The 12,243-nt window shown below is 52.0% G+C and overlaps 1 protein-coding gene across 2 annotated transcripts in view; it reads right to left on the bottom strand.

Moving 5' to 3' along the window:
• ZNF423 (zinc finger protein 423) overlaps positions 1 to 12,243 on the bottom strand; it is a 332,888-nt gene that overhangs the window by 15,461 nt on the left and 305,184 nt on the right. The window lies entirely within an intron of this gene.

A 12,243-nucleotide genomic window follows, 5' to 3' on the forward strand; every position in this document is an offset into this window, starting at 1 on the left:
CCAGCATTGACCAGCTCTATGGTCTGGGGAGTTTGTTAGACTCTTTGTGCCTCAGTTTCTTTATTTTAATAATAGAGGCATTATGAGAATTGAATATTTAATGCTTAAAAGTGCTAAGAACACTGTCTGACACTTAATAAGCACTACCTAAATTTAGCCACTATAATTATAGGAAATCTCCATTTTGAAACATAGACCACCATTTAAAGACCCCGATGTCCCTGGCCATGGGCTGTAAGTTTTCACCCTTCACACTATAAAAATGGTCAATGTTACTACGTAATAACTTTTCCTTGTGTGTATCTCCTCCCCTTCACAAGACAGGAGACTGGTGGGGTCCTTTTCCATCATTCTGGAGCACCTGATGGGAAGGAAGGAGATGGTATACTCCTGTATCCCACTGGGAAGCCCAAACCCTACCCCAAACAGTTTCAGCATCTTGTGGCCTCCTTACCTTCTACCAAACCTCCGATCAATGCTATATTTTATCCAAGACCCACAGAATATAAGATGCCCCAGTATTTGATGTATCACAGCAAACAAACAAATTTAAAAAAGACCAATTAAAGCGTAACACATGGGAACTATTCCAATTTAAGAGATGTTATCATGAGAAGTTGTGTATCTAAAACACGTCAGTGAAATACGGTAATACCTAACAATATATTGAGCTCCTACTGTGTGCCCAAACTGGGCCGGCTCTTCTTCATACATACACTATCTTTACATCTCCGATTGTCCCCCGTCTTACTGATGAAGAAATGGAGATTCAGCAAGGAGAAGCAGCTTGCTACCTCATGCAATGGGTAACAAGTGGTGCTTGGATTGGTGCCCAAATGGTCCAGTCTTCAGGCGGCTTCCTCCCCTCTTGCTGTCCCCGGCCTACCCCTCTGCCTCCTGGTGCCACCGAAAGGAGACACCAAACCAAAGCTGTCACCTGCCTCCATGCAGAACCTAGTACACAGGGGATCTCACTGCAGCCCTGGACCGGCCCCAGCCAGTCCATGTTTGATTTTGTCTAAACTCCAGAAGCAAAGCGAGTGGGGCCATGTTCATTATTGACACAGCAAAATTAATTTCTGCCATCTCCTCCCTCTCCCCTCCGCGCCCGCCCCCCTCCATCCCTGCCTCTCCTGTGAGTGCGGACGCGCGGCTGCTGCCTGGCGCTCCTGAAATGCCAACTTGCATTTCTCATCATTAATTTCTTTCTAAATGTCATTAGTAATTGTTCCTGCTCGACCAAAGAGTGCAATCCAGGCTCCCGCCAAGAGCACCCGGTTCTTGTCTCTCAGCTGGTGGGGGCCAAGCCTCCCCAGCCATGCCTGGCCCCGGTACCTTTGCAGGAGGCAGCCGGCCTGGCTCCCAACGAGTTGGGAAGACAGACTGCTGCATCAAAGGACAAAGCAGGCCTCATTTTTAACATGGGCGGACTCAACAACAGGAAAAAGCCTGCCCATGGTATTCAGTGGAGTGGTTCAATACTCAGCCTCTGCAGCCAGGCTGTCTGGGTTCAAGCCCCATCTCTGCCATTGCCTAGCTATGCCTCAGTCTCTTTATCTGCAAAATGGGGAGAACAACAGCATTGGTTTCATATAACTGTCCTGAGAACTAAATAGGATAATCAATGCAGAGGGCTCCCCACAGTACCTGGGGGCTGTTTCTGTCACTGCTGTTCCATACCAGGGTTAGGTCAGCTCTTACTAGACGTGTGACATGACATGATATTGTGTCTCCGTCTGTCAAGGTGGGACAACATCACATCAGTTCTATGTCAACACCATCCCCTCCGTTAGGCCCCCCTTGGCTGGGCACTATGTGCCTTGTTTCATAAACACTATGCTGCACCCCCATAACGAGCCTCCAGGAGAGACAGCACTAGCCCAATGTCCATGGGAGGATGGTGAGTCTCAGGAGAGTCACATGCCCAGGGTCTCAGTTACAGCAAGAAGCAACTCTGAGATTCACACCCTCCAGACCCCAAGGCCCGTGTCTTTCCTGTAAGTCAGGCTGCCTCTTTGTCTAAGTCAGTGGGAGGTGGGGAGGCAGGGCTTTGTAAGGGGTCAACCTCTGGGAGCCCTGGACCAACCCGACACCCCATTATGAGTATTACTATTGTTTCTAAGAAACTGAAGGCATTTGGTCCGGGCTGGGACAGCTCTGGCAAGGGGCTGGGCTCCCGGCACACACAATGGCCGCTGGCTGGAGGCTCCTGGCAGCTCCCCCGTGCCCATCTGTCATGATGGCACGGTGCCCCTCTTAAGTTGGTTGGCCCCCCGCCCTAGGGCATGAATGACAGGCTCTGATGGGCAGACAGGCAGCCTGAGGCCGATTCCAAGTGCCATCTCTGCCCGGAGCTGGGCCTCGGGGGGAGCCCCCCCAGTCCCCACCTGGGCCTCCACACACTTCATTGCTCAAGCGGGCAGAGCCCCAGGTCTCACGAGGGCATCTTCGCGTATCCCGGCACAGGCTCCTCCCAGGGCCTGTTTCTCTTTTGCTCCTTGTACGATGACCACGGTAGCCACTGCTCACCCACCCTGCCCAGAGAGGGACAGTCACTTGCCCTGGACCCACACCACCTATGAGTCATGTTCTAGAACTCTTGCTCTCTCGGGAAGGAAGACTTGCCTGCCCCCAGCACCTGGCCCCTGGCACCCAGCCCCCAGAGGCCTGCGCTTGGCTCCTAAGGGGCGGATAGTCACCTTCAAGCCCACTGCCTCAGCCTTGGAGCTAAGAACACAGATATTAGTGTCAGCCTGCCTCGTTCACAGCTCTGCAACTCTAGCAGCTGTGTGACCCTGGGGAGCCTCAGTTTACCCATCTGTGACATGGAGATCATAGGATCCCACACTTGGGGGTCACTACGAGGTCTCAAAAGACTACATGTCTGAAGGGAGGGATTCAGGCTCCCAGTAAGCACTCACAAAACGCTGTCTCATTTTTACTTTGTTGGGGTGAGGGGCTCAGGCCTGTGCTCCAGGCTCGGGAGGACAAGGAGCCATCTGTGACCACTCCTCAGTCTTCTCCAGATGCAGACCCTGAACTGCCACACACAGTCCCTCAGGAGGCTCAGCCGCCCCAAGTGGTAGCAGTGGTAAGAGATGATGATGATGCGGATACGCTTTACTGTGAGCAGGGAAGGCCGTGCCCCCCAGAAGAGTAAATAGATCAAGAGACCCAGTGTGTGGAGGCACAGTGAGAAAGGGGGAGATCCCGGGCCCCCACACCTCCTGTGACATCACAGGGACCCAGTTGGCACAGCAGTCGTGTTAGGTTATGTTTAGCTTACGATAAGATTGAACGACACACGACATGTTACAGTATCTTATGCCGCAAACATATAACAGACATTCTTTCTGTTTGTCCTCATCAGTTCTCTGTTCCTCTCCCCACAACAGGTGAGGGACTTAGACCTCTGTGTGTCTTCGACACCTGCACACACCTGGCACAGAGAAGGGGCTCAGTAAACACTCATGGGCTACACTGAGCACATCCATGCACGACGCACTGAACGAACGAGCGAATGAAGGGGTGAACCAAAAGCCCATGTAGTGCTGATGCTTTTACCAAACCTCAAGCTGGTTCTGGAAGCTTTTCAGGCTCCACTGCCTGCACTCTCCCTAACACCCACGGGAAGGGGCTGTCATTACCCCCCATTTACTGAGGCCCAAAAAGGATTAGTGACTCGCTCAAGATCACATAGCTGCTCCCAGGCTGCCTGTCCACAGGTGTGGGCTGCATAGAATTCACACTGAATAGAACTCAAGCTGCGGAGGGCTCTGGTGTCCTGCCCTCGTGGGGAAGGCAGGATACACAAAGCGATCCTACCCTGTGGTTCCTGCAGGAAGCCTTATATTCTAAGTGCTTTTCACACATGAGGTCCCCTCTTCACACCCACCCGAGGCAGTGGGTCTTACCCCACTTTACTGATGAGGAAACTGAGGCTGGGAGGTACAAATGTCAGCAATGGAAAATAATGGAACCAACTGGGGGCTACTCCAAGGCAAGCAACAGGTTCTCACTCCCCAGAACTACTGTCACCAGGCACCTCCCTCTCACTCCCCCAGGCCGAGCCCAGCTCAGCCCTGCTCTCCCAGCAGCAGTGAGTGGCAGGGACTGGGCTGTCTTTAAAGTGGGACAGAGGTAGATGCTGCTACTCACAGAAAATTCAGCCAAAGAGTCAAATGCTAAGTATGTGCCTAGAGCACTTTTAATTTTTAATTATTATTAGTTATAATTATCTGGCTGGATCTGACGGCACGAGCACGCAGGCAAGGAAACTGGCTCGTCGGTTACCCATCTTATATCTTATAAGGACCAGGAATTTAAGAACTCAGCTCCTAGACTCTGCAACCCTAGATTACAACCCTCCTGCTTTTTCCCCCTTCCTTGCTTGTGTTCTCTTTATTTTCCTACTTCCCAGGGGCTCAAAAAATATGGTAAAACATGTGGGGATGGATGGATGGATGGATGGATGGATGGATGGTTGGATGGAAGGCAAGCAGAGGGAGTTTTCACGTGCCCCAAACTCACATTTGGGTGGGGATTCAGGTGTAGACCTAGTTATTATAATCTGCATTGGCAAAGGGATCAAGGGGTTGAACCCAGGGCCAGAGAAGACAAAGGAGGGGGAATCAGGGAGGGCTTCTCAGAGAAGGGACCACTTAAGTTGGACCCTGAAGCCCAAGAAGAGGAGAAGAGAGTCGAGGTTCTTCTTGAACAGAAGGATCAGCAGGTACAGCACAGCCAGGAAGCATCCAACTCACTGAACAGGCTGGATAGGAACAGTCCAGAGAATGAAGCAAGAAGGTGTTCCCCCACCTCCAGCCCCACTGTCCTTTTCTCTGCTCCTTGGACGCCCCAAATCTGTCCATGCTTCTGAGTCCTTACACTGGCTGTTTACACCACCTTTCCTGGAAGGTCCCCAGCCCTTCCCCCCACTGACTCCTTCTCAACCTTCAGGACTCGGGTGAAATGCCAGCCTTCCTTGGCCACCCAGTCCAATTTCTCATCCTCAGCATTTTCTCACCCTTGCCCGGACACACACACGTGTGAGCACACGTGTGCGTGTGTGCGCGTGCACGCACACACACACACACTCATTTTCCACCACCATACAGTGTTTTACCGTTCTCAAAATTCTACAGTCTAAAATGACCTAGTTCATGTGTTTGTTGACTTATCATTGTTGTCTCCCATAGACCGTCAGTTGGGGGAGAACAGGGACCACGTCTAGGTGTTCACAGTCGCACCCTGGGCCCTGGCGGTGGTGCCTACCTATGGTTGGTACTCCATAAATATTCTTAAGTGAAAATGGAATGAGGGTGGGGCACCTGGGTGGCTCAGTTGGCTAAGTGTCTGACCTCAGCTCAGGTTATGATCTCACGATTCGTGGGTATGAGCCCCGCATCAGACTCTGTGCTGACAGCTCAGAGCCTGGAACCTGCTTCAGATTCTGTGTCTCCCTCTCTCTCTTTTCCCCTCCCCACTTGTGCTCTGTCTCTCTCTCTCTCTCTCTCTCTCTTTTTCTGAAAACTAAATACACATTTAAAAAAAGAAAAAGAAAAGAAAATGGAATGAGGGGAAGGGTCAACTCAAATGTTCTCATGAGCGAAGGAGGAAGGGTCCCAACGGAGCTCAGACCATACCCCTGGCTCACAGACACCTCCCCCTGGCCGGGTACCAGGATTCAGCCTGGCAGGGCCCAGCTCACCCCATTGGAAGGGCTCCAGGTTGCTTGCTAGAATACCTAGCTCTGCTTTTAATCAATTGTAATCATTTAGCTGGAAGCGGCATGATTAGGCACACACAAGCAAACAGCGTGAACTAATCCTTTAAATGCGCCCGCTTGACGCAGGCCTGGCCGCTTTGCCGCTGCAGGCCCCGGCTCAGGAAGCGCTTCCTGCGGCCCCTCGCTTTGTCAATAAGGGACTCTAGATTCCAGGGCACAGGGCAGGCCCTCCGCTCCCCCGCAGCCCAGCCCAGCCCAGCCCAGCCCCGTCACAGAGGCCTGAGGAATGCCAGACCTTCCTTCACTGAACAGACCCTTCCTCTGGCGCGAGGCTCCCTGTGACAGCACCCGGCAAGGCTGCCGTAAGGGGAGAAAGTGGTGACACCAGGAGGTTTGAGGTCTCCTGAGGTCCCTGTCTCCACAACCAGATCTCATCCTGCCTGTCCCCAAGCCTAGCCTGAGCTGAACGCACCTCCTTGCTTGTCACAAGGTCGGCAGGCCCCTGGCCCCAAGCTCCAACCTCGAGAACACCGCGTAGAACAGGCCCAGCCCCACGGCCCCACACGGGCCCACCTGCGAGCAGGTTCCCTCGAATCCCCTGTTACTGCTACTTGTGCTACCTGCTTGGCCCAACTACTAAAATAGTTTCTGGGTCCCCTGACATGAAGGCTTTTTATAGTTCAGCACTGCAGGCCTCATTTAAATCTATTAGCTCATATAAATGGCAATTCATTTAAACTTTGGAGGGTTTCTGTTTGCCTTGGTGGCAAAGACAATTTGGCTTTGCATGTGTCTCTGCCGTTTGCTGGTGACCTTGGACAAACCACTTAAGCTCTTGGAGTCTCAGTTTCCACATCTGTAAACGAGCAGAAGAGTACCTACGTCATGGGGTTGTGTTGAGACAAGCCATGCAGAATGCTTAGGTCATAGAGTGGCCCACGGGAGGGAGCCACCCAGGGGAGGGGGCTGTTAAAACTATTTCTTGGGCAGTCTCATGGGGAGCTTGCCCTCCATGTCCGAGGCCAGTCCTACACAGCTAGTCATTCATACACTCCCTCATGCATTCTCTCGGTGACAGTGAAGAACAGGACACGGTGAGCCTCAGGAAGGACACGAGGAGGTGCATCCCTGCCCAGTGTCTGTGGGCACAGAGGTGTCCACAGGGATTCAGAGACAGCTGGGCTGGGCAGCTGAGCCTGCCCCCTCCACTCGGGTCCACTAACCCTGGCAAGGGGCCCACAGGGCCCCAGGCCCTCATCTGCTGAGGCCTGAGGCTGGAAATGCCAGGCCAGCAGGTCTGACAGTTTTGGGGTCTGTGGCTTACAGAGCTGTCTCACAGCCCCCCCACCAAATGTTCACATTGCCCTCCATGGGGCTAAGGGCAAGGCTGAGGGGAAACCATCCAGAGGAAAGGCCTGGAAAGGCAGTGAAAGGCGGGAAGGGGACTCGAAGCCCTGGCCTCTGTGGCCTTTCCACCTTGCCTCACTGCTCTGCATACCCAGCTCCTCCCGGTGCCCCAGTGTGGGTGTCCTGTGCCCGTGGCCTTCGCACTTGGCTGGCCACCACAGATGGAGGGACCCAGCATCTCACTATGTTCAGACTCAGGCCGGAAATCATGAAATCACAGCAAATCCCTAGCGGAGGAGACCCTGAAAAGTCATCTGACCCTTAAATGCCTAATAATATGCCAATAATAATGCTAAAAATAATGGTAACTGCTAATAATAACAACAAGTAGCACATACTAAGCTCTTCCTATGTGCCAGTCACGGTGCCCAGGGCCTTTCACAATACAACTATGAGGTACAAACTATTAATACTCCCATTTTACAGACAAGAAAGCTGAGGTCTACAGCTGGTAAATGACAAGGCTTCAAATACAGAGCTGCTTCACAAAGACTGTGCTCCCTGCCTCCTGCTCTGCAGCATTTCAGACCCCTCTACTGACAGGGACCTCACTACCTTTCCTTTATTTCCATCTGGACAGTGTTTTCCCACATAGTGGACATATGCAGTGCTTACCAGCCTATGCTCCCTTCCCCACCACAGTTCAGTGGAGCAGGGTGGGGCAGCTGACCATCAACCATCAGAGCTCAACCATCAGATTCCCTCTCCAGGGATCTAGAACCTGTTGCCTGCATGCCCTCTGTTTTCTGCAGTCACTATTTCTGGGTTGGCTGGGTGTTCCATCTGGCTACTTGTGTAACCGAATCCCCACACTAAATCCCCTCTGTTGAAATACCCAGTTGTGTCTGTCTCAGCAGAAATGATAGAAGCCACGGCAACACTGGCCACCTTTTTCCTTGTATGGACAAGCCCAGATAGTCAGGCTTCAGAAAGAAAAAGAACACAGTATGAACCAGGAAGAGGCAGAAGGCACAATGTCACCGCCTTGAGAAAGGAGTACTTGATTCATAAGAACAGGGCCACTGAAAACCCAACAACACTGCCTGCTCTTGGTAAGCAAAAGCAACTCCTGTGTCCTTACAACTTAATTCCCCATCCTGTGTGAGCTAACCCCAGAGAGCCATGCCTGAGCCATGGTTCTCAGAGAGCAACATGCCTGTCCCGAGTTTCTGCCCACTTCCAGAAGTCTTGGATCCACTGGAATCATGAGAGCAGAGCTTAAAATGCTTGAAGACAACTGTCTCCTCTTTCCACATCTTCTCCTGGCAAATGGTCCCCTGAAAGCTACTTGGAGTCAGGCTGGATCCCCACAGCCTAGCATGCTGCCTGAGCTCCCTGGGTACATGTGTGTGTATGTACACAAACCTTATATTGTCTCCCCCGTCTCTTCCCCCACCTCCAGCCCCTGGCAACCATTGGTGTTTTCCGTTCCAATAGTCTTGCCTTTTTCTGGGACACCAGGTAATAGAGCCATGTTGTATGGGGCCTTTTTTGAATCTGGCTTCTTTCACTTGGCATTTGTGATTCATCCAAGTTGCTGTGTGAATCAGCGGCTGCTTTTTATTGCCAAGTAGTGTACCACTGCCTGAATGTACCACATCTGTCCACCCGTTCCCAGGTAAGGGACAATTAAGGGGTTTCCAGTGGGGGGCCACCATCCACAGAGGTTTTTGCGGAAGCATGCTTTTAGTGCTCTGGGGTAAACACGGCAACATGTGGGGGTTTCAGCCGCCCCTCCACACCCTGGCCAGCACTCACATTGCTGGCTTTTTGCTTCTGTTTCAATCATCCTGATAGGTGTGCGGTGGCATTGCATTGTGGTTTACGTTTGTGCTTCCCTAACTATAATCGCGTTGAGCACCCCCACATCTTCGGTGAAGTGTTGATATGTTGTGCTTGTTTTACAGTGGATTTCCCCTCGTTGTTAAGTTCTGAAGGGGTTTTTTTTTTTTTACATGCCCTGGATACAAGTTATTCATCAGATAATGTGATTTGTACATATTTTCTCCCAGTCTGTGACTTCTTGTTTTAACAATCTTTTTTTAATTTTATTTTTTTTAACGTTTATTCATTTTTGAGAGACAGAGAGAGACAAAGTGCAAGCAGGGAAGGGGCAGAGAGAGAGGGAGACATGGAATCTGAAGCAGGCTCCAGCACAGAGCCCAACACGGGGCTCGAACTCACAAACTGCAAGATAATGACCTGAGCCGAAGTCGGTTGCTTAACCGACTGAGCCACCCAGGCGCCCTTTAATAGTGTCTTTCAAAGACCAGACTTCTTAAATTTTGATTCAGGGTGGAAATCAGATAATACCTCTTTCCTGCTTGGATTCCCATCACAATGGGGATAAAATCCAAACTCCTCTGCTGCCCTACAAACCCTGCCATGACCTGGCCTCCACCTGCCGGCCCTCTCCACACCACCCCTCCCCACTCACTGTGCTTTAGCCACCTTCCACTCCCAGCAACACACCCGGATCACACGGCCACAGGGCCTTTGCACTCATGGCTCTCTTCCACATACTCTCTCCTTCTCACCAGCCAAGTCTCAGCTCAAATGCCACCTCCTCAGAGAGGCCCTCCCTGACCACACTCACCAAGGATTATCCAACCTCACCCCCATCACACTCCTACCTACTACCTGGTTTTATTTTCTTTGTGGTGACCACTACAGGACACTGTCTATCGATCCCTTTAGAATGCAGGCCCTGTGGGTGTTTCTCTGTCTCACTGACCACAGTCTTGTCAGTTCCTGGGTCTCGTGCCTGGCACACAGTGGGACCTCCATACACATACTCTGAACAAATGGATAACAAAGCTGAGTTCCCTCTTCTGCTCCTAATCACTCTGTTATGAATGTGTTCCCGTCTGTCTGAAGTTCTTAAAATTAAGGTCAGTCTTGGCAAAGCCACTTGAACTCAGAACTAAACAGGACTTGCACCTCATCCTGGCAACAGTGCTCCTGTCAATGCATCCTAAAAGAACATTCTCTTTGGGGGTAGACACGTCACTGTGACACAGCCCAAGCCTGCCAGGGCCAGACCCCATCTCTGTCACCTCTGGCATTCCGGTCCTACAATGAAAACAATCCTAGGTCTTATATCTTAAGCCCTCTCTGCCCAGTCACTTGTCCCTACAAACAGTAGTTTCCCTGAGCCTTCCCAGCAGGACTCAAATGACAAATGGCCAGCAGAGCCAGTCAAGGCTCCAAAAAGGACCCTGTCTCCTGCTGTAGACACGAACCCCCACATGTCACCCCTGGGAAACAACATACCTGCCCACTGGCCCCAGATTCTGCGTAATGACCATGAAAACTTCGATGCCTGAAAAACCCTCCTCTTAAAAAAACCCAGATAATTGCTCTGTAAGTTACTTAAGGAGAGCCATTATTTGCATACATTTGGTGTTGCTACAACACTTCCACATTTAAATGGGCTATAATTAAAATCATTAATTGCAGAAAATAGTCACTGGTTAAGGCTGTAATGTAGCGAGGTTCTCAGCATTTGAGGATCTCCCTTAAAGGTTGACAGGAAGACCCAGCTCATGTGAACCATTCTTGATGCCCGGGACAGTCTGCAGCCCTGGGTGAGTGTAGCCAAAGCGAGAGCCAGCTTGAAGCCACAGCTCCCTGTGCCTCTGTGTCACGAGGTGGGCCTGTGGCACAGTGACACCGATGAAGTTCAAAAAAGGCAGGACTGGGCAACTTCTCTGGGGAAACCTTCAGGCCAATAAGGGAGGAGAGCATCCGTTTCTTGGCACCCAGGACAATGTGGGAGGACCAGAGGGCCAAGCACGTCCCTAGTTCAAGTAAATCAGAGTGTACAGGAGCTAGTGGGTTTAAAAGAAGCCTGCCGTGTTGAGCCATAAAAAGCTTCAGTTGTCTGGGGACTCGGGGTCTATTTTGGTAGCTGTGCCAGGCAGGTAAGGCAGGTGGGAGGTAGAGTATGGCGACACACAGACTGCACACGGAAGGACGCATGGCCAGTGGACGTGCAAGGGTACTTCCTGGACAGCCCATCGGTCAGGTGCTGGCACTAATGTCCCTCGGTCAGTGGGGAGAGGGGAAGCCAGCCGTCCTTAGCACAGAGGCTCATGCTCAGTTTGTGGATCAAGGTGGGGACAGCGGTGGGCCCTGGGCAGGGTCATCACCTTGCTGGTGGCCCTCAGAAGTGGAACCCCCTCTCGGGTCCTTAACTTTGCCCCACACCGTGACAGGATGAAGTCAGCTCTGCCCACCTTGGCACGGGGCCAGCCCACAGGAAGGGACCCTGACTGCCTGATGATGAGTCCTTACTATGTCCTCCATGGCCCCTTTTTAATTTCCTCTGGATGACGGTTGTCACCACCTGTGCAGACAGGATGGGCCCGAGCCCGGCTGTGTGGATGGGCGGCAGCACAGTGAGAGGTGGTCTGCCCTGCAAAGGCTACCGCTGTGTTCCTTCAACCCCAGAAAAGGGGGACCCCAGTGCTGCCCCGTGACTTTATGACTCAGCCCTGTTGCAGTGGCCTCAGCCTCATCCTCAAGGAAGGGTGTGACTACTGAGGGCAGGGTCCATCTTTGCATGGCTGTGCAGGCAACGCAGGTTTCCAGTGGGCAGATGCACCCTGTGGGTCATGGTGTGCACAGTGCTTGAGGGTGTGGCAAACACCAGCTCTCTTTTCCTTCTGGGCACAGGGCAGATTACCTTCCTTTGTCCCCTTGGAAACTGGGCACGGCCACATGACTGTATCTGGCCAAGACAACATGAGAGGAGATGTGTGTCACTGCCCAGTGGAAGCTTCAAGAGCTGGTGTGTGAGTCCCTCATGCTGTTTATTGAAAATGGTGCTATTTCAATATATGGTGTCTCAGCATGTCTGCGTGTACTACGTGTGGTGTTTCTGGGGATGTCCATGTGGCACTTTTTCTGGGGTATGGTATTGTGTGTGTGTGCACGGTATTTCTGGGTGGACATGTGACCAATCTAGTGTAACAAAAGCCAGCTGGCAAGAAGGCGGCTTCACCTGGACACAGATCTGTGTCCTCAGAAACCAGTAACAGGTGGGACAAGAGGAGTGGCTGCAGGGGCCTACGGAGGACAGCCATCCCTCATGAGGTCCCTCTCAG

The sequence above is a fragment of the Neofelis nebulosa genome, chromosome 17 (genome assembly GCF_028018385.1).
Source record: "Neofelis nebulosa isolate mNeoNeb1 chromosome 17, mNeoNeb1.pri, whole genome shotgun sequence".
In the NCBI taxonomy this organism is placed as follows: Eukaryota; Metazoa; Chordata; class Mammalia; order Carnivora; family Felidae; genus Neofelis; species Neofelis nebulosa.